Source organism: Lissotriton helveticus, chromosome 3_1 (assembly GCF_964261635.1).
Source record: "Lissotriton helveticus chromosome 3_1, aLisHel1.1, whole genome shotgun sequence".
Lineage (NCBI taxonomy): Eukaryota > Metazoa > Chordata > Amphibia > Caudata > Salamandridae > Lissotriton > Lissotriton helveticus.
In genome coordinates this window covers 1,212,316,275-1,212,336,496 of record NC_136061.1, presented here as the reverse complement: position 1 = coordinate 1,212,336,496, position 20,222 = coordinate 1,212,316,275, and positions in this window count along the sequence as shown.

Here is a 20,222-nt window from a genome sequence, read left to right as displayed (position 1 = left end):
ATGGCTATGGCGATGTGTGGAGAGGAGGCTTTGTTCATCCAGGTCTCGGTCAGGAAGGCGACGTCTGGTGATGCGGTGTCGAGTAGGTCCCAGAGCTTGACGGCGTGTTTGCGTGCGTAGCGGGTGTTGATCAGGATGCACCGGAGCTTGTTGTGTTCTGTCGTGGCGGGAGTCTTTGTGTCTTTGATGCAGGAGAAACTGCAGTTCAGGCAGGTGAAGGGACCGTGGGTGTGCTTCGGGGTTGCCCTGCAGCAGGTGGGGGTCCATCCTGGGTTGAGAGTGATGAGGGTGCTGGCGTCATATTGGAGGCGGTCTTTGTGTTTGGCGAGGGGGCCAGGGGTTCTGGCGCTGGGCGCGGTCCAGGCGCGGATGGGCGCAGACGGGCGGCACGCCCGCTGCGTGCGATCGCACAGGGGCCGCCATTATATGGGGAGGTGGGAGGGAGCAACACTAACCATAATTTCTATGACAAAATGAACCCCCTCATTTTGTTCCTTTTTAAATTAAATGTTTTAAGTGTTACCAGTTTATTCCAATCAAGATGGCTTCAGGAGTGCCATCTTGTTGTCATAAGTAAGACTGTTAGCGCTCTAGTTGTTCTTTAGAACATTCTGGGTAGCTGCAGTAGAACAGAAAGGAATCAACTGCTAGGCTGCTCCTGTTGAAATATAACAGGAAGATATTTGGGATCTCACTTAAAACATGTCCTAATTTTTCTTTCTACAGCACTAACCATAATTTCTAGGACAAAATGAACCCCCTCATTTCATTACTTTTAAAATTAAATGTTTTAATTGTTACCAGTCTATTCCAATCACGATGGCGTCAGGTGTGCCATACTTTTGTCATTAGTAAGGCTGTTAGCGCTCTAGTTGTTCTTTAGAACACTCTGGGAAGCTGCAGTAGAACACAAAGCAATCAACTGACAAGCTGCTCCTGTTGAAATATAACAGGAAGATATTTGAGATGTCACTTAAAACATGTCCTAATTTTCCTTTCTACAGCACTAACCATAATTTCTATGACAAAAAAAAAACCTCTTATTGTGTTCCTTTTTAAATTAAATGTTTTAAGTGTTACCAGTTTATTCCAATCAAGATGGCTTCAGGTGTGCCATAATTTTGTCATTAGTAAGGCTGTTAGCACTCTAGATGTTCTTTAGAACACTCTGGGAAGTTGCAGTAGAACACAAAGGAATCAACTGACACTCTCTGTTCTTGTTGGATGTACATGTTTTACTGAGAATGTCAGATTTCATTATCACATGACTGAGAAAGATAATGTGAATTTACAGAAAATATGCTCTCATTTTAGCTTCCTAAGCACCTTGCAAACCTCTATGGGGCAAGCATGAGAAAATAGTTTTCTCTCAAACATGATTCATGATATCCCAGCAGAAGTCTTTTTCACATGGTAAAATCACCTTAGAACACACCACAATTCCTAAAATGAGTATGGTACCAACAACAAATGATTTATAATATAACTAAAGTCTTAAAACCTTCTATTAACTGCAATTCTTTTTAATGAGGTGCTATCATGTATATTGGTCCCAATATGGCTGTCAACACTTCTTGGATGAAGTGCTGACAGCCAATCAGATCTCATGATGAGATGTGTTGTTAGGCTCCGCCCAGATATATTTGAACAATTTTCCTTTAATATCTAAAAAACTACTGAGCAGATTAACACCATTTAAGCAAAAGACACAAGTCTGAACTAAGGACTACCTCTTTGCCAAATTTGGTGTAATTCCGTTCAGCAGTACGGGCTGTAGCTGCGGCTAAAGGTCCCTATGGAAAATTGCATAGGGAAAACACGTTATGGGTCCCCCCTTTTGTCTCTGTGATGTATTTCCTATGGGAACTGTATCAATATTCCTGCTTCTGACCCTTATCCGGTTAATAAATCAATAGTGGCCATACAACGGCACAGAAACCCGCTTTCTGATTAGGTCATAGCGCATGCTACCACATTAAGCAAGCACTATTCCTCCAGCCCCCATAGAAAGCATACCGAGTTCTCAAAACAAATCAAACCTCCAGCAACCTGGGAAATCCTCCGCAGCTATTGTTTTGATTTAGCCAAGAACTCCAGTAAAGAATGTAAGAACGACCAGTTCTTATGACATTGTTGACGTATTCATGTCCATCCTTACGTCAATCTCGGCACCTTTCAGGTATAAATATTACCGACATTGCCCTAAGCAAACACACGGTGGTGGTGACGAGATTGGAGCAGCGCGACTTTCCGAGGAGCCCAGCTGATAGAGAAAGCCCACGGACGCTGCCCCTCCCTTTTGACGTGCTGAGAGAGAGACACTGCCTTTTCTCGTGCCGAGAAATCCAGCTCCAGCGTTTCCAGCCGCCCTCGCAGGCAGCTGGGATATCAAGTCCTGAGATTGAGATACCAGCCCTCCAGCCTTCTAAATCCCAGGTACAGAACTGAATAACCCCTTACAGAGAATTCTTGAGTCAGACCCTTGGCAAAGCAAACTTAACTTAAACTGCTACTTATCTACTCCCGCCCACGTATTAGGCTTAGGTCAGGTACACTGGGGTAGGCGTAGTTAGAAGCACCATTTGAGTACGATTAGTCAATGTATATATGTATGTATCTATTTTATCCATTTTAAAGTATCATATGGCTAAGAAACCATATCAATGCTTTTACAGTATTATTTTATAATTCTACTTTTACTGTATGCACTGTACTTAACCTTAAGTATTGCAATAATAGCGATTCATTTCTCTTGTAAGAGAAAAGAGACTGATCAATAAATAACACCTTTTTATTGAACACGCCCGTCTCTTCCTTTTCTCTACAATCTGGTGAAACTAAGAATGCACGTACTGACTGAGTAAAATAAGTTGTCTTTTGTTTTCACACGACTCTAGAGATATACTCTTAATTAGGGGAGAGCAAAGTTGTCATGTTCTATGGTTGTCAGAAACTAAATCCCTTCTTGTCTATCCAGGGAGGTTAAACTCCTCCTTGCCTATTCGAGAAAGTTTCTAGTGAACTCTGAGCTAGCTGGCACACATAAACTTTAAGTCTAATATCGTCAGTAGAAGACCTAGTTAACCACAGTCCTACGTCTATACTATTGAAGATATTATTCCAATGCGCAGAGCCTATTGGGAAAATAGGAACTACACTACATGGCGCCCAACTGTTTGGATAGGCGATAAATCTAACGTAAGACATTAGAGTAACTCAGTCGTGCTTTTTCACTCAGACCCTTTTTTCCCATAATACTCCAAAGACGTCTGGAGTGGGTGAAAGGTTAAATCCGCCAAACTTAGTAGGAGGAGACTCCTATGTATGGTTCTTGGTTTATTCAACGTTAAAGGATACACTGTTCCAAAATATTGTGCATCTAATCTTTGTTTCCATAGAAACCTGATCTTCAAATAAACAAAATAACCTTCCTGTCAGTAAAATGTCAGACAGTGAAGAAGGAAGGGAGACAGCTAGAGTAGCAGCGGAACTCCTAGCAGCTGACAATAGTCTCCTACTACAAGAACCGGAGGCAATACTAATCCCGGTCAACATAAGAAAAACTATAACCTTAAAACTTATAGAAAATGGACTGACACCGAGAGGTGGTACAGTAATATTCGTAATTGAGGCACACGAATATCGGCAGACAGAGGTATTCTATTCATGGATAAACTTTCCAGCAGCAAACGCGGTAACAAAGGATTTCCACTATTACAAAATAGAGGAACCTCCAAATGAGTATACTCCTTTCGAGGAGGTGGAAATACCACTCAAATACCAAGAGCACCTGCTCTTGTTTAATGGCGCCCTAAAACATAATAATCACATCACCAGGCTCGGTCCACTAGGTAGACCAGGAGCAACGTGGCCGGTCCTAGCCGGATACACACCACATCCAGACATTGAAGAAATGCCTGCACCAGATCTTTTAGCACAGCTAAAACAACTAATCAAAATACACAGACAATTAGTCCAATATGTAATGCGGACTTCAACAGTCCAACCAGCTATTAAAATTCCACAGCTGACCCCTACTCAGGGGAACACAAATAAAATTACACCACAGAACATACAGTCCTGTCTAGGTAAAGTACCCGCAAAACGGGAACAAATTCCATTCTGGTTAGCACAAAAAATCACTCAAATAGAGGCGGTATTTCCGGATACCACCCCTGTTGAGAAACACAGGATTCTGACTATCTGTCTCCCAATGGGAATCACACCACATGTGGAGGACTGTGACACTTGGGGTACAGTCTTTGCTTCCATTTACACAAAAACACAAGGTGTTCCATCCATGTCAGTAATACCAGATGTGCTAAAACAAATTCAAGATGAATACGGTCCAGAACCTGCTTTAACTCTTGGTATGAAATTACTAAAAGACTTCAAACAGGTCTCGGCAATATTACTAGCCAATATAAAGGGAGAAGCAGCAAATGTGGCGATCCGCCAGAGGTTGAAAGAGACAAATATAGCAGACCAACCATTTGAAATTGCCAGAATCATAGAAAAATCCTATGAAGAACTAGGAAGAGATAGTTTGGGTGGGAAACCAGTGAAACCCCAACTAATTGAAAATCCTGAAAAGATATTTATTAAAAATAATCTAAACACTCAAAAAAAGAGCTGGGATGGAAATAAACAATCCACTCCGAAGGAAAAAAGATTCCAAACCAGAGGAAGGTCTTCTCGGCGGAGAGAAAGATCTCCGGAACAAGGACGCAAGTCTCCCCAAAGGGAGCCCTCTGTGAAAAAATACAACCTTAGAAATAGGGATAATATAAAAAAACCTGACAGATATCAAGATATTGATACACGTCCCTCTCAATCTTTTCAGACTTCCTCGCAGAAATCGGAAAGAAGAGGACGATCAGAACACAGGGAAGAGCACGTCAAGTCCAAAGACAAGGAACCTGCTCATCAAAATAAAAAATTACAATTTCCAAAGAAGAAGGTAGCCAGTATTAAAGTAATCAAACATGCCGAGGATACTGAGGACACAGCTGAAAAACGGAGATTGGGCTCAGACAATGCTAGACAGCGCAGCAGAAGTGAGCATAGCTCGCAAGATCCTGATGAATCATCTGGAGACAGTGGACACGAATGAATACATTCAGGTGGAAACTGCAGATACCAGAGTTAGCAAACCTCATAAAATATATGAAATAACATTGCGTATAGAGGGGGATAAGACTAGGAAAATAAGGGGTCTATTTTGGGATAATCTCTCCAAGGGCTATGACATCCTTCTAGCTGAAAAAGACTGGCCACCAGAGTTTGTCAGGGAGTGCCCTCATGGCGAAGAAATAATTATGCCTGCCTTCTCAAATCATATTCCAATACATAAAAAATATACACTTGCAAGAAAGTGGGCAGTAGCCCAAGCTCCTGCATTATATAAAAACCATGTGGGATGGGATGAGGACTCTCCTCCTCACAAAATCCAGTTAAAATCACAACCTACTGCACAGAGGCAGTACCCAATTAAGCAAGAAGCTAAAAAACAGGTAAAAGAGATCCTAGATCAACTTGAATACCAGGGGGTGATTGAAACTTGCACCTCACAAATGAACAATCCTTTGTTTCCTGTCTCCAAACCAGATAATTCATATCGTCTTGTTTTGGACTACAGACACTTGAACTCATGTTGCAAAACTTTTGCAGTGCAAAACTCACACAGTGCAGCACTAATGAATAACATAGTGCACAAAAAATACAAAACAACATTAGACATCTCTAATGGATTCTTTTGTCAAAATATAGCACCAGAGAGCAGATATTTTATCGCGTTTTCAATAAATGGCGCGCAAAAAAATTTCTGTTGTTTACCACAGGGGTTCAAGAATAGCCCAGGATTATTCTCAGCGAGAGTAACAGAGCTACTACAAATATATGATGATGAGGCATTATCTTATGTCGATGACATCTATCTAACAGATGATGACTTGGATACTCACTTGAAAAGAGTGAACTCCATAATACTTGGGTTCGCAGCAGAGGGTTACAAATTCAACTTTAAAAAGTCAAGAATTGCCCATCTAACTGTCCTGTTTCTAGGATATGAACTATCAAGTGAAGGCAAAAACCTGGCTGACAATTTCCTAGAGAAATGTGCTGTAATCCAAGCACCCAGAACACTAAAAAACTTACAATCAATTCTAGGTTTCCTAAATTTCGGAAGAACTTACATTATAAATTATGCAGAGAGAGTTAAACCTCTCTATGATCTAATAAAACTAGATTTTAAAAGAACAACTGGACTCAAAAACACACAGAAATTTTGAGATCTTTACAAACAGACATGTTAGTTAAAACAAAACTACAAACACGCGACAACACACGCAATCTTGTGATTCGAGTCATCCCAGGAAGATGCGGATTCACATACCTGACCTCTAATGAGGGAGAAAAGGTACCAATTGCATGCAAATCACACTTGTACACAGAAGCTGAAAAAACGTTCAGCATTAAGGAAAACATTGTTCATGCAGTTCAAACAGCTGTAGCAAAAGAAAAATACCAAGCTGACGGTAGACGTATTACAGTCAGAACAGCAGAATCAGCTTTTGAGGCATTAACAACCCCATGTAATTTACCGACTACGTCACTGAATCCAGAATGGATTCTATTACTACAGACAAAGTAAAATACTATTTTGATCCAGAAATGAAAAAATGAAAACATCTAGAATATGAGAGAGAATACCCTCTGCCAATCGACATTCTGCCCTTACGACAGTACGCCTGTGTAATCTATACAGACGGACATGCTCAACCCTCAGTATGGGGAGAACAAGCATACAACGCCACATGCGAAATTGTAAAAGACGTGTGGCGCGGAGGTAAACTGAGACCTCTATTTACGAAAACACACTCAGTAGAAAATAATTCAGAACAACAAACTGAAATAATAGCGTTAAAAATGGCGCTAGATAATGCCGATCGCGAATTCCCGACACTTATAGTGTGCGATTCGTATTACTGCGTCAAATCATACAATAACGATTTACAAAAATGGATTCAAAACGGTTACAAAGATGACACAGGTGCCACAATAAAGCAGAAAGCGCTTTGGGAACAAGTAGTTCTTTTAAAGAAAGAACTACCAAAAACTCACGTGATACACTCACTGAGTCATCAGCGTGATGGCGTTCACGTTGCAGGGAATTCATTGGCTGAGACAGCCACAGCGGCAGAAACTAAATCGGCTTCCGTAGCTAGAAAAAAGCGTTAATACATTGACGGTGAAACAGTGCTGGCGGTAAAAACGTCATCAAAAGGTGACTGCTCAGCACTACCGATCAACTATCCACTCAATTATACATACATAATCGATGCAAACTCCGTTCCTTTTGCTCGAATCCCTGGAGTGGGGGATAGAGTAATTCCAAACATGAACAGGAGAGGCTTGTTAATAGCAGACGCACATATGGGTGAGGGTCTCAGACACCTTAAGCTTAAAGATTCTCTGGAAGAATTACAATCAGTGTACTGGTGGCCAGGCATGAGCCTGCATCATCACACCTTTGTAAAAAACTGCCCAGACTGCAACAGAGATCGCAGTGGCGACCGAGACGGTGTACTACCATGGCATTTCGCTCCAGACTGGATCAACAATAAAAAATAAAACCCAGTATGAATAATGCGTCAAATTAACATGTAAAGGCTATTTTTCACTTATAATGTAGACCACAGCTCTCGGCTGACGTCTGAACTGTTATACAAAGATTTGCGAGTCTATAATGGCATATACGCTAGGAGCATGCTACGTCCTGACCGATATCTTTCCTTTAGCTCACGAGCTTATGGGGGGTGCCTGGCCAGAATGAGCATTGCATTGCGGGACTCTTCTCACTTCCTTCCTGAGGGAAACAGGATGGTGTAAAGAAAAAACCAAGGCATAAAGTAATCTATAACAGCAAGGGTATTAGGTTCGGGAGCTGGGTGGGTCAAACATTTAATAGGTGTCCAACGTAGTCTTAATAATCTGCCAAGAAATTCTCTGAGAGGTCTCAGTCCGTACGAACTATTGTTTGGGACTAGAATGTTAGTCCAGGACTTAGATAGTCAGACTTCAGTGGTTAAAGAAAAATGCTTTGATATCAAAGATCGCTTGGCTATTTTACAGGACTTAAATGAAACAAGAAAAGACCTGAGCAACATAAAATTGAAACAACAGCCAACAACCACTGAAGAGAAACCACCTGTCCCAGCAAGGCCTGTCTGGATTCCAAAGATCGGGGATCTGGTCAGAGAGAAGATCGCGGTAAAGAAGAAATTTGGGCCTTCTTACAGAAAAGCAGTTCCTGTCTTGTCTGTCAACGGGACAAGATCAGTAGTACTACCGCCCCTTGCTGGTAAAAAGGAGAACCGAGTTGTATCCATCGACCTGGTTAAGCCACAATCATGTGGCCGATAACAAGTAGTAGGCCAAGTGGACTCCCAAGAAGTAGCAGAACACCAAAGTGTGCTACATCCACAGAGGTTCAAACTGAAATACTAATCACATTTGAAAAATCTACATTGAATCAACAAGGACTATGCAACAAAGCAATAGAACTTGAACCTCTTAAAACCCAAATCAAAACTTTTCATCAAGAAACACCAACCTACAATGAAGTAACAAATGACTATGCTGATGAAACAAAACAAATTCCAAAAGCAGAAAGTAATCCAGAAGCAATTAGAACAATTGACAGAACGGCATCAGGCTACTTCATCAACTTCGATGAATTTTCTGAGGATCCAAGTGAACCAGAAGTACAGCCGACAACAAAAACTTTTAAAGACAAAGCAAAGGAACTTTTTCATCAACTCAAAGAAACCTATCTGATTTCTCCATGGATTGAAATTTGGGTGGCATTTGGTGCATTTATCCTCATACTTTGGCTCATCATGGTATTATGCTTGGGACATTTCATTGAGGGAAAATATGCTACAATGGACAGAGCAAGCCAGAAAATCAACTTGGTACTTAAACCACACACATCTTCACACGTCGAGAAAAGAGAACTTTCTTCAGTAAACTTCACAGCCAATCCTATACCCGGCGGTAGCATGGGACAATACTGAATACGAAATATATGGCCCGGTTGAACTCCTGAAGTATCCACACCAATTCAAGATTTCATTGAGTGACTTTGTAAAACCTAGCACATTTGCTGATGATTGGGACTTTGAAAGTATTAATGATATGATGTCTGATCTTGTGATGTCGGCTAAATTTACAGAACATGATTATTTGCAAGGTTCTTCTAATTACGATCAAATGTTTTGCTACAACCACTATGGTAACCATTATCTGCATAAATCTTCTCAACCTAGAAATGTTTTAAATTTTAACCAATGGGAACATTGTGCAACTCCACCAAAAGGCAGTTCAAAAACGTTTTATGATAAATATTCATACTTTTCAGGGTTTAACACAAGTAATGCAGAAACATTCTATTTCAAATTGTTAAATAAGACAGGAGTGAAAACCATGCTTACAAACACAAAATTGATATATTCAGACTCATTTTTTGAAAAAATGAATACATTTGGTTTTGATTTCTGGAACAATAACATTGAAACGAAAACGATCTGGGGCACAAAAGATTGGCAAGTGCAGGGTATAGAATCATTGTTTAGAGCCTGCATGATCCCAGAACAAATTATATTTTTGAATGACACTATTCAACAGACTACCTGTCTTGGCCTAGCCAAAATCAAAGACTTAAATAAACCGTCTATTCCAAAGCCAACAACGGACAGTAATAGCACTACGGATGTTGAGATAGACGTAACCCATATTTTAAACCAAAACAGAACACATCCTGATTGGAAACAATGGTTGATCTGGCCCACAGACACGAATAACTGTCAAGACAGATTCCTGAACAAAATACAGGGGTTCAAATTGACCAGGCCAGACCCTAGATACTCCCAAAGACAACATCCAGGGATTGTAACTACTTACAGTGTGGGAAAGCTCTGCCTTCAATGGCTACATACATCCACACTGGCAGAAATTAAGCAACACCTAACTTTACCTAATGAAGGTGCTGACTTGCGTGATTTCATTATGGGATCACGCAAACAGCGTCAAAAACATTTCATAGCGGCCTCTATATATGCAGCTTACAACGAAGCTTGGAAAGAAACTCAAATTGAGACAGCAGAAAAAATACGGGAAATTGACCGTATTAATTTGGAAAAATCACTTTCTGTTGTGGACAATGGGTTAATGACTCTGTCTTCCAGAATATATTCACTGGACAGTATTGTGTCTTCAGCAATCGATATAATAGAGCAAGACTTACTGATGTTACAACACGGCCAGTCTCAATTACGTTCTATTGTACAGCTTGGCTGGACGTTACAAAATCTGCGTTCAGGCTATGTGCCTTGGCGTTTAATCAACACAACGTCATTATTTAATATCTTTAACCTTACTGATAAACAAATCAGTTTGGCACAGAAGGGTGCTGACTATACAATTCTGAGCATTGAAAAACTTGAGAGATTACCATTGACAATGTCGGAACGACCTGTCATTGAATGGATAATACATGGGATAATAAATATTCCGATAACGACTTTCCAGTTTCAATACTGCCAAAAATATATACAGGCAGGCCAGTATGAAAGGTTGGGTAAAGGATACATTAAGTCAACATGGAACTTGCCCTATACACACACATGTGTCAGTAATAAAGGACAGAGTGTATTTCTTATTGGCAATAATTGTGCAAAACCACTAAGCGGTATACTTCTGTGTCAGGGTATTAATTTGCATGGGGCCTGTGAAGGGACTTCAAATAACCTTTCATGTCACCAGCTAGGCGCACCTGCAACACATATAGAACCATTCTTTAGGAGACTCTCAAACGGGAGTTACATTCTAATTGTAGATCGCAGATGTTGCAGCCTGCTGCCCGGAAAACCTTATCTCGTAAGCGTGACTACCAGGGTCATGTGCTGTGAAAGAGTATTGTTCCCAAACGATACTCCAGACAGGGAGGCAAGGTTATGGCCCAGTTTTAATTTCTCTTCTATTCGAATTGATACTTTAAGCAGAATGAAGACTGTGCTCCTACAGATGCCAACCAGGTTGACGTCATCAAAAGAAACGTATGATCTCCAAGTTGCAAGGACAACGGCAGAGATTCATTCACTGTTATCAACAAATAGCCCCCAACACTTCGCAGAAATACTAAACGAAATCTTAAATATTTCTGATACAAATGGTATCGCAAGTGTATTTAAGACAGTTTTTTCGGGAGCTTTGACCCCATTCAAAGCCAACCTGGGTATTTTCTCTAACTTCGTCCATTCCATCTTTGGCGGACTTCCTCTTCTGTTGGGACTAGTAGCAGGCGTCCTATTTTTACTACTTTTGCTTCGCTATGGCAAACCATGTCACAGACATGACTCCAGCAACAATGGAAGAAACAATCCTAGCTATCCGCTACCGGGACCGCATAACTAAAGTCCTTGGACTAGCACGGCTACGAGATTTAAATATGACTTGGTTTCTTTCATTCAGACCCTTGTGGCTGTCTTGTGTTATGCCTGTATTAAGGTGCTTGCTATGCGGCGAGGAATGCGTGTTGGACACCTGTCTCACACTACAATCAGAAGTGCCATTGGATGCAGAGACTTTGTTGAGTCCAGTTAAGGCTCATGCATTGTGCTGTCCCCAGCGGCTACCAATCCTGATGACGGCATTCGTGGAGACTTCACCACTACGATTGAAGGGTAGTGAAGTACAAGATGAAAGCAGCATCGATCAGGTACGACCATCTGTCAGCAATGCTGATCAAACCATCACTGAAAGCAATCATGCTCATGACTGCATGGTAGCGTCATTTTCCAACTTAGTCGAACTATCACCAGAAGCTGTTGACTGTTTTTTCGAACATCTAAATGATATGATGTTTTCACCAGAACAGAAAGAATGACTTTGAGCAAACATGCACACAGCGTTCCCTGAACTCTGAATTTGGCCTTCAATTATAAAAAAACAAAGCCACTGAGAATTTTTTCGAGTCTGCTCCTGCAAACAGGAATTTTTTCTCCAACATCCATAATATTTACCTTTCAGGCACTTATCTTCTGCTTAAAGTAAACTATTCTTGGAGAACAGAAACTTCTATTTTTAGGTAACTCTAGTAGACATTACCTCGACCTCTAGGTTGTTTGCAAGTAGAATTATATTTTATGTGATGAAGTGGTCTCGCACTTTTTCTTCTGTATTAAGAGCCATTTCATGTGTTATTTTCGCAAATCATTCGTGCTGATATAAAAGTGCATCCTCTTTGAATGATTACACTGCTTGAATGCATACAGTAACTATATTCATATTTTCATGTGTTACGCTAAATCCAATTAATATATTTTGGGGCGGTTTGAATACACATTCATTATTAGTTATGTTATGTTATGTTTACTATGCTTAGGTTAGTAAATATGGACATACATTCCGTGGAGTGGGTGTGATGTATTTCCTATGGGAACTGTATCAATATTCCTGCTTCTGACCCTTGTCCGGTTAATAAATCAATAGTGGCCATACAACGGCACAGAAACCCGCTTTCTGGTTAGGTCATAGCGCATGCTACCACATTAAGCAAGCACTATTCCTCCAGCCCCCATAGAAAGCATACCGAGTTATCAAAACAAATCAAACCTCCAGCAACCTGGGAAATCCCCCGCAGCTATTGTTTTGATTTAGCCAAGAACTCCAGTAAAGAATGTAAGAACGACCAGTTCTTATGACATCCTTATTGACGTATTCATGTCCATCCTTACGTCAATCTCGGCACCTTTCAGGTATAAATATTACCGACATTGCCCTAAGCAAACACACGGTGGTGGTGACGAGATTGGAGCAGCGCGACTTTCCGAGGAGCCCAGCTGATAGAGAAAGCCCACGGACGCTGCCCCTCCCTTTTGACGTGCTGAGAGAGAGATGCTGCCGTTTCTCGTGCCGAGAAATCCAGCTCCAGCGTTTCCAGCCGCCCTCGCAGGCAGCTGGGATATCAAGTCCTGAGATTGAGATACCAGCCCTCCAGCCTTCTAAATCCCAGGTACCGAACTGAATAACCCATTACAGAGAATTCTTGAGTCAGACCCTTGGCAAAGCAAACTTAACTTAAACTGCTACTTATCTACTCCCGCCCACGTATTAGGCTTAGGTCAGGTACACTGGGGTAGGCGTAGTTAGAAGCACCAGTTGAGTACGATTAGTCAATGTATATATGTATGTATCTATTTTATCCATTTTAAAGTATCATATGGCTAAGAAACCATATCAATGCTTTTACAATATTATTTTATAATTCTACTTTTACTGTATGCACTGTACTTAACCTTAAGTATTGCAATAATAGCGATTCATTTCTCTTGTACGAGAAAAGAGACTGATCAATAAATAACACCTTTTTATTGAACACGCCCGTCTCTTCCTTTTCTCTACAATCTGGTGAAACTAAGAATGCACGTACTGACTGAGTAAAATAAGTTGTCTTTTGTTTTCACACGACTCTAGAGATATACTCTTGATTAGGGGAGAGCAAAGTTGTCATGTTCTATGGTTGTCAGAAACTAAATCCCTTCTTGTCTATCCAGGGAGGTTAAACTCCTCCTTGCCTATTCGAGAAAGTTTCTAGTGAACTCTGAGCTAGCTGGCACACATAAACTTTAAGTCTAATTTCGTCAGTAGAAGACCTAGTTAACCACAGTCCTACGTCTATACTATTGAAGATATTATTCCAATGCGCAGAGCCTATTGGGAAAATAGGAACTACACTACATCTCAACCCTCGCTTCACGAATCACCCTGAGACTTTCAGTATTGGAGCAGACCAGGGCTGGCCATTAGTTTTGAACATTTTGCGAAGATTTATCAACCGGTGTCAAAGTTATTCCAAATAGAATGTTGCGGATTTCTATGGAAAATAGGTCCTAACTATAACTACCTACTGGCGACTGTTATATATATATGTGTGGTATATTTTTATATTTATATATATATATATTTGATAACATCAGCAAAGAAGAAAGAAAAGCTCTCCACCTCCTTCAACAGAGAATGGATGTCATTATAAAACCGGCAGACAAAGGTGGTGCAGTGGTTGCCATGAAAGTAAGTGATTATATTGAGGAAGGAATGAGACAACTAATGGATACCAACACTTACAAACCTTTAGAATCTGATCCCACTGAAGATTTGAACAAAGAAATTAAAAACATGGTTGTAAGGTACAGGTGCTTAAACCTCATTGATGAAACAACAGCAGATATACTTGTTCATCCCCAACCAAGACCTGGGAGATTTTATATGCTTCCCAAAATTCACAAAATGAACAATCCTGGCCGTCCAATCATCTCTGGCAATGACACCGCCACTGAGAGACTATCTTTATTTGTTGACCTGCACCTCCAACCCATTATACAGGAACTTCCATCATTTGTTAAAGATACCAGTCACTTCCTTCAGATTATTGAAAAATTAAACCAAACCTACACATTTGATGATGATACTCTTCTGGCTACATTTGATGTTACATCATTATACACCAATATACCACATGAGGATGGGCTTATGGCATTATCTGAAGCTCTTAGTAAAAGAACTGTGGAAAAATCCATCAACAAATGTACTTACCAACTTTGCTAGAGTTATCCTTAAATCCAACAATTTTACATTCAATGGTAAACACTATCTGCAGATACAAGGTACTTCCATGGGTACTCGGATGGCTCCATCCTATGCAAATATCTTCATGGGCAAACTAGAGAACAGTATACTTGCTACTTCTAGCATCAAACCACTGGTATGGCTACAATACATTGTTGACATATTTATAATATGGAATGCAGGAAGTAGAACATTGGAACAATTTACAGCTAATATCAACAATATCCATCCTACCATCAAATTTACCAGCAGCAATTCCAAACAGAAGCATCATCTCCCTTTTCTGGATGTGCTAGTCACCATTCATGAACACAAAATTACAACTGATCTGTACCACAAGCCTACAGATGCTCATTTGTATCTAAACTGAACTTCATGTCACCCTCATCACACTAAACTGAGCATCATCTACAGCCAAGCACTCAGAATAAGACGCATCTGCAGCAATGAGGAAACCTGTAAAGACCATCTACAGGAGCCTGCTACATTATTTAGAAGGCAAGGCTATCCTCTGCATATCATACAGCAACAAATTGACAAGTCTTTGCAGTTACCCAGAGAAGCACTTATTTGGAATACCAACGCCAGAAACAAAAGTGACAGAACTCCATTTGTAGTTGACTATCATCCATCAGCTCCCAACTACAGAAATATAATGCAAAAAACATTTCCCTTACTGTCCACTTGTGAAAAATTGCAAAAGGTTTTTCCAAAACCGCCAGTCATTGCTTACCGCAGAGCTCCAAATTTACGATCTCTTATTGTGAGAGCTGAACTCAAGCAAGCAGAAACAAATGCAGGGGCTCATTGCTGTGACTCTAAAAGGTGCATCACGTGTGAATACCTTTTACAAACATCATCAGTTACTAGTTATGTTACCAGAAGGACCTATGCAATAAGGCAGCATCTTACATGTCGCTCAACATGCATTATTTATGTGATTCAGTGCCAACGGCAAAGCTGTAAAAAACAATATGTAGGCCAAACAATGAATGACCTCCGCACACGATTCAGGAACCACAAATCAGCAATAATTAATAAGAAAATTGACCAGCCTGTAGCCAATCATTTTAACCTTGTGGATCATTCACTATCAGATTTGAAGATTTTCCCCGTGGAACATGTCTCAAAGGAAGAACTACTGGACTCCAGGGAAAACTTCTGGATGTACCGTTTAAAATCATTGCATCCAGATGGACTGAACATTACTGACAATACATCCTGATTACTGCATATCTCAAGAACTCTCAGGACTGCATTGATTCCACATTCCAAATGGAATCTTCACTCATGATGATTTTTGAAAATTCAGCTGTGTCATCTGTGCAGCCACTGAGCTTACCATCTTGAAACTACCTGAGGAAGGCGGAAGCTGAAACGTTGTAGTGGAAATATATTTTTGTTCTTTGGTGAATATATCTGTTTGAGTCACTTCTTTCTTGGATATTTTATTTCTTTGTGACTCATTGTATCCTTTGGGATCCAGATTTTTGCCCTGGCTGGCTGTTGTTTTCTTGTGATCCTTCATCTTCAAGTGTACATACATATATATATATATATCACCTACTGGCGGTCGCCAGTAGGTAGTTATAGTGAGAACCAAGTTTCCATAGGAAGAGCATTGGTGTTGTTTGCTGAATCTTCATGACATTTTCTAACTAATTATTTGTTCATATCAGCTCCTATGTTGAAAGTTTGGGGGTGATTCGTCTTGGAGGGCCGAGATAAAAGGGGTGTCCCAAAACGTGTTTTCTCCATGCAATTTCCTTAGGAATCTTTAGACAAGGCTACAGTTCGAACGGGTGAACGATATTATCCCAAATTTGGCAGGGAGAAGGGTCTTGGTCTAGAAAGCAGGCTTTTGTTTATTTAGTGTAAATCCGTTCAGTAGTTTTTGAGAAATATCGAAATTTACAGATATCGATATTTGGGAATTCTGCCATCTGATTGACTTAGGCATTACGAGCACAAGCTTGCTGCTTATTGGTTGGGAGCGCTGCCAGCGGTTGCAACTAGGAAGTGTTAGCTGCCATTTTGTCATTCTGTTATAACGAGTAAGGGGAAAACAGAATAAAAAAGTAGTAAAGAGGAGGGTAGGAGCACTGTAACCTCTGTGGGGTGTTTAGGGTGTGCTACAGAGGGGGTGCAAAGCAAACTAATCATACCTACCGGTCTGAAAGTGCTGGGCGACAGAAATTAAGTGAGGTATTGCCTAGAGTCTGATGCTGCTAAGGTGAGCTGCTTCGGGAGTCAGGGATTAAAGCGTGAGCCCAAACTGTGTGTCTTGTGGTGTGAAGTCATGTGCCCTGGCACTGCAGCACACCTGTGGAAGTAGTTTCAGCATGTGTTTATACCTACTAGGACGAACTAATGACCCCTACTGGTCTGAAAGTCCTGGTGTACAGAAAATAAGTGAGGTATTGTCTAGAGTCTCATGGTGCTAAGCTGAGGTGCTGCCGGACTCGGGAATGAATGCGTGAGTCCAAACTGTGTGTCATATGCTGTGAAGTCATGTGCTCTGAACTCTGTGGCACATCTGTCCAAGTAGTGTCAGCTTGTAGTTATACCTACTCGGAGGAAATTTTGTTCCTTACATTGTAACTTGTGTATGGTGCTTAGGGGGTGTTATACAGGGAGTATGAAGGTAAATTTGCGCGTATCAAATCAATACAGTATTTGTAAAGTGTAAACTACTCACCCCTATGGGTCTGATGCCGCTCGAGGCCGGCGTGGAAATTATGTTAGCTATTAATTGAGCTGTTGCCCAGAGTCACATGGTGCTGAGCTGAGGTGCCTCCGGAGTAGGGAATTAAATTGTGAGCCCTGTGCTCTGAACTCATTTTTTCTGGCCGCTGCTGCACACCTGTCCAAGTAGTGTCAGCATGTGTGTATAGGTTCTAGGAGGAACTTTTGTTTTAAACTGTGTGACGTCTGTAGGGTAACTGGGTGTGCTACAGAGGGAGTGTGAAGATCAATTTGGCCGTTTCGAATCAATCCGGTATTTGTGAAGTGCAAACTACTCACTCGTACGGGTCTGCAGGCGCTGGGGGCCAGCATGGAAATTAAGTGAGCTATTTTGCAGTCACATGGTGGTATCCTGAGCTGTCGCTAGAGCCGGTGATCAAAGCGAGAGGTCTGTGCTGCAAAGTCAGATTGTCTGGTCGCTGTGCCACAGCTGTGTGGAGAATACATTTTGGCGAGGGTCCGGGAGTTGACGTTATGTGGCCCTAAAATAGTGGGCCTAAGTTGTCAGTTATAGGGTGGCTCTAAAAAGAGCCCTTGTGTTCATTAGTTGGAGTTACATGTAGGTGCGGATGCACAACTTCAGGTTATTCAGAAAAACTCTGTTTCCTTGATCTGTGAAGTGTACTCCATCACTTCTGTAGATATCAGGCATATCGAAATGTATGTTGTTGTTGTAGATCGACTCCATTCTATGGTCTCTGAGGTATGCAGACACAACTTTGTTCACATTTTTCCTAGATTTTTCAATCTAAGGACAAAATTGTTTTGACCATTTCCACTTCTGTCTTTGGCATATATTGGAATATACAAAGACAGTTTGAGGGAAAAGTAATATCAATTGTCCAAATGTGTCCTTCATATGCATTTCCAAACCTACCCAAGTCAATGTGCCTAGGTCATTTTCACCACAATGCACAATCATGAGGTCAGGGTGTGGAAGATGCAAAGAGGTTTTAACTAAAGGTAGCAATTGGTGTCACTTCAATCCTCTCTGTGCAAACCATTAAATGTCCACATTTTGTAAACCTAGGTCTAAGTCAATACGTCTGTGTTCTGTCTACCTCTTGTACCAGAAAATATAGCTATGTCCTACGATCCACACTAGCATTTTGAAGGTAATGCTGGAAGGTCTGGAAAGATGTCTGTAGCTCATGCAGTTCCTTCAAAGAATAAGAGATATGTTTAAAGATGGGGAACTAGTTTCTTTTCGCATACAAAACGGTACCTGATTGGGAGATGAAAAGCATTGTTTTTAAAAGTAGGGTGCAAATTTGTTTTGTGGAAAAGCATCTTTGTGATTGGTTAAGAAAAAGCAGTTTCAACGTGGATACATATATTGGATGAAATTTGCTCAACTCAACCACACCTGCTACTTGCATTTGGAAGTCACTGTTCGAACTTAAAACAATCGTAAACTTTTAACCTGCATGTGCCGTTAAATGTTTAAGAAAATGTTGCAAAAAAAATTGTTACGTTTAAAAAAATTGATGAACTTTTAACCTGCACGTGTTGTTGAATGTTCTAGAAAGGGTGTTGATAGAATAAGTTGCACTTCTGACTTCTATGTGTTGTTGAATATTAAAAAAACTGTTTATATGGAAAATTAAAAAGAAACCAATAGAGGGAAGTTTTGAAATCTAAAAGAATCAAGGAACTATTCTAATTACAAAATTATAGACACAACAGCACCAGAAAGAGGAAGAAGCAGGGAGTAGGGGGACGAGGGAGATGGGTAGAATGGCACACATAAAAAATTAAGTTCAGCACAAGTATAGACAAACAATGGCCAAAATGAAACACACCAACAAGGAGCACAAGTCACACAACCCGGCAACATTACACCAGTGAACAAGCATAGAAGTGAAAACCATGCTGCATTTATACAGGATGTGTACAAAGGCCGGTGGTGGGTGTTGTGGGATGTCTGCGACCGTGGTCATCATGGATGAGATGCCCAGCACGTGGTGTCAGGACTGAGCAGACATGTGGTAAAGTTCGAACTTATGCCCCTACCTTCAAGAAAAATGGAGGTTACACTTTACTCCTTTTCCCCTATTGGTTGGAGTCAATGGGTTGTCAAGACTGTCCAATGTTATTTAATGGACGAAGATTAGCTTCTGAGTTTCAACCAGAATAAATTTCGCTCACATTCCAGGGTGTTTTCGTTGCGAGGAAGTATTCCGGTTTGGAACATTGGTGAGGTACCTTCCTGCATTGCTATTTTTTCTCTGAGCCCCGTGTTTTGTGAGGACTCCTTAAGCTGGGTAAGCATTTATTTTCTGTATTCATATGCTTGCCTCGCTAGTAGGAGCTTCAAGAAATGGCCTTAGTTATTGTTCTGAGCAGTACATAAGTCTTCAGTGAATTGAGGCATTACAAGTTTCATTCGAATGGACAACTAATTCCTTCACAAACTTTCTCAAGCTGAAGTCAACAACTATTCTTTTTTTAGCTGGTGCCTTATGTTCATTATTATTACTTTATTTTTCATACTATGTAACCACAAAGGCATGCATCATAACACAGACTCTTTTATGCAGCATGTGAAACTAATTCTCAATTAACAAGGCGCTGTATTCACCAGGACAGACTAACTCTTAACTTCGCAGACTGCAAACTGACAGAGACCTTCTTATTTTATATTATGTATAGTGTCTTCAAGTATATATATTAATATATATATATATATATATATATATATATATATATATATATATATATATATATATATATATATATATATATATATATATATATATATATATATATATATATATATATATATATAT